General features: G+C 39.1%; 1 long non-coding RNA gene across 1 annotated transcript; it reads left to right on the top strand.

Moving 5' to 3' along the window:
• The first annotated feature begins 295 nt into the window (after positions 1-295).
• LOC124639065 lies at positions 296-3,340 on the top strand. Its single transcript, XR_006985440.1, has 2 exons — positions 296-357; positions 2,961-3,340. It is a non-coding gene; the product is annotated as an uncharacterized LOC124639065 (long non-coding RNA).
• The last annotated feature ends 251 nt before the right edge of the window (positions 3,341-3,591 follow it).

Here is a 3,591-nt window from a genome sequence, read left to right as displayed (position 1 = left end):
GGCCTCTCCAAGTGCACGCCACTGAGATCGATTTTCAGCTTCTCGCATCCAGCTCCTGCCAGCCGTCTTGCGCAAGTCATCACTCCACCGTGCTTTTCCATAGGGAAAACGCCAAGTGTAAATATGCAAGTAGGTATGATTCATGCGCTCACAATATAAATACAAGTGGAAAAAGAATATAAGTAATTCTAATGACTTTAGTGACCTCAGTAGGTCAGTTCCAGTGCACTTGTTTTTAATTAATACAATATTCGTGTTTGCATTATTGTCATATTTACAAAGCTTTGGTTGCAGTTTTGGAGATATCGCACTATCGCAGCGAAACGGCAAAACACAATGTTATCGATTTACGACCATGTGAGTTTTTTTTCATACTTCTTTGATATGTTAGGTACTGTTACAGCCTTTTTATCGTCCCACTGCTGGGCACAGGCCTCTTCTCACACGGAGAAGGATTGAGCATTAATCACAACGCTTGCTCAATGCGGGTTGGTGATTTCAGACTTTATAGTCCAGGTTTCCTCAAGATGTTTTCCTTCACCTTTTTATCAGCCATTTGTGTCTAAGATATACTTAGAAAGTACATACAAACTTAGAAAAGTTGCATTGGTAGGTACTTGCCTGACCCGGAATCGAACCCACACCCTCATACTTGAAAGGTCTTGAAAAGGCTCTTTACCCACTAGGCCACCATGACACCACGGCTTCTTTGATATACGTGATTAAACAAATGTACAAGACAACAATCATTTAACTCTTCAAAGAACTCGCGAGCCATGTTTTCCTTCACCATGGTTCTAGTATGCAAGTGTACCTATTAATCAAAACTTCTGTTTCACCAGGATCTGCCATGCGTGCACAAAATAGCCGTTGATATAACCAATGGCAGCAAGATCAGGATACAAGGAAGCATACCCCGTGATGCTCACAGGTACGTCTTCAGATCAGTTTGAAACTACAACTAGCAAGAGTAAAAAGAATTATTATTAAAAAAACAAAATACCCGACTGCACACTAAAAAAAGAGTAAAACAAGCCCCACAATAATATTGATCAATACAACTTTACTGAATATAATTTATAAATATTGATGGAAAGCATCGCAGGCGGGGACCAACAGAGGCTTATTTATAGTCATTTCGGTTGTGCACCATTTAGCAGAATTTTCGTTGGTGGCGGTCAAGGTGGTCCCCGCCTGCGATGCTTTCCATCAATATTTATAAATTATATTCAGTAAAGTTGTATTGATCAATATTATTGTGGGGCTTGTTTTACTCTTTTTTTAGTGTGCAGTCGGGTATTTTGTTTTTTTAATAATAATTCTTTTATTTATAACTTTTTAGCTGTTTTTATTTAACGAAAATGTTGTAGATGTAGAAGACTATGTATATGTAAGTACCATTTTAAATTATTTCGACGACATTTGGCTTTAGATTACGAGTGATGTTACTCCGCAACATAAATTTACCGCCAATGCGACGTTCAAGACGATCAAGACGACGTTCATGCATTTGATCAAGAGGACGTGATTGTATCGCCAAAAGAATCGCTTTTTGCTTGCTAACGCATGAGTTGCTTTGCGTTGACGCAGAATTAACATGTTCCCGTGGGAATTTTGAGAAAAAACGTATCCTATATTAATTACTCCCGTGATTGAAATGAATCTAATGATACCGCATACATATTTTTTTAAAGGGAAATTTAGAAAAAATATCCCGTGGGACTTTTAGGATAAAATGTATCCTATGACACTCCCGTAATCAAGACAAATCTAACGATACCTCATACATCAAAATCCATCAAGCCGTTTAGGCTACAGGAGGTCACAAAGGAACAGACATACATACATACTTACATACACTCGAAAAACATTACCCTCCTTCTTTGGCAGTCGGGTAAAAATATGCTTCTTACTTTATTGTCAGTTGCGCGCTCCAGCCACTGTTTAATTTAAGATTTCTATATATTTTCCAGTAATATCTTGGCCCGATAATAACAATCACAACAGAAAAAATATTTTAAATGCAGTCCTATGCAACGTCAGAGTTTTCAATGTGTAATCTTTATAGATTCTGGATAGATCTCCAATGCAGTGTTGACGTCGCAATCCACATTAGCCCTAGATTCGACGAGATGGAGATAGTTCGCAACACCTTCACTGCCGGGGCTTGGGGGAAAGAAGAGAGGAGGGGGAGTATGCCCCTCTGCAGAGGAGACCCCTTTGATATGCTGATCGAGTGTGATGATGTATCTTTTATGGTAAGACGGAATCTCGGAACATTCATTGGTCAATTAGATTAGTCGAAGAGGGCGAGAGATGGACTGTGTGAAAGGCGATGTGCACAGAAAGAAGGTTGTTAGTTGTTACTGAGTTGACGTTGGATAGAGAATTACGGAAGAATGCATGATGCGCCGACTCTTGATGGAAGAATAAGTGTGCAGGGTATTCAACAACACTGCTCTACGCTGTGAGTTAGCAGCGTGAGGGAGTGTCAGACTCTTACTGAATAAAACCCATCCATATTCCTTCTTAAGCCCTCTATGTTCCAGGGTCGCGGTAACTTTTTAGAACAATCCTGCACCTGCAGCCCCGAACAACACCGCTCTTACATTTTAATGAAGCGAAATCTTTTTATCGTCCCTCTGCTGCACACGGAGAAGGATTGAGCGTTAATCACTACGCTTGCTCAATGCGGTTTGGTGATTTAAGACTATTAAGTCCAGGTTTCCTCGAGATGTTTTCCTTCACCTTTTTATCAGCCATTCAAGATATACTTAGAAAGTACATACAAACTTAGACAAGTTTCATTGGTACTTGCCTGACCTGGCATCGAAGCCACGCAGTACTTGAGAGGTTGTTTCTTTACCCACTAAGCCACTACGATTTAAGCCTATAAACACACAATAGGATTAATTAAGCACCTCGATTTAAATAACAATTAATCACATTTGAATGTACAGGTGTCCATCAACGGGCAGCACTTCTGCAAGTATATTCATCGTATCCCGTACGATCGCATCACTCACCTGGTCGTCTTTGGCGACGTCAAAATTATAAAGTGCAATATAGACGCACCATCCCACGATCTCGTGAGTTTTATTATGTGTGTTACATCTCTGTTCCTAAAAGGATAATCAGTTTCTGAACGTAACACACGACGTCATTCGTCATGCGCGACCCACCTGAGGTGTCGGGAGTAAAAGAAACTATTTATTAATCAGAAAACACGTGTTTAATAGATGAAGACCAGATTACGACTAGTATTTTCTTAGATCACTACACTACACCTTACCTACACCCAAATAAAATTAAAAAAAAAATGATTATAATTTTTTTATTACCTAATTACATTATTTAGGATTAAAGTGTGTAAGTTACATTTCAATTAATATAAGATACAGGAATGTAGTCAGATGGTAAGAGTCAGTTCGCTGCACCCACAGCGAGAGGGGACTTATGATTTCCCATCAAATGAAAAAAGCTAAAACTTCTTCACTTCACACAATATCATCCCTCATCATGTATCTTTACATCACATAAATATAAAAATCACCCAGTTCGGCTGATTTGTTGATCTGTACTTGATCACCA

This window comes from Helicoverpa zea, chromosome 18 (genome assembly GCF_022581195.2).
Source record: "Helicoverpa zea isolate HzStark_Cry1AcR chromosome 18, ilHelZeax1.1, whole genome shotgun sequence".
Classification (NCBI taxonomy): domain Eukaryota; kingdom Metazoa; phylum Arthropoda; class Insecta; order Lepidoptera; family Noctuidae; genus Helicoverpa; species Helicoverpa zea.
This window is presented reverse-complemented; position numbering and strand designations above follow the sequence as displayed.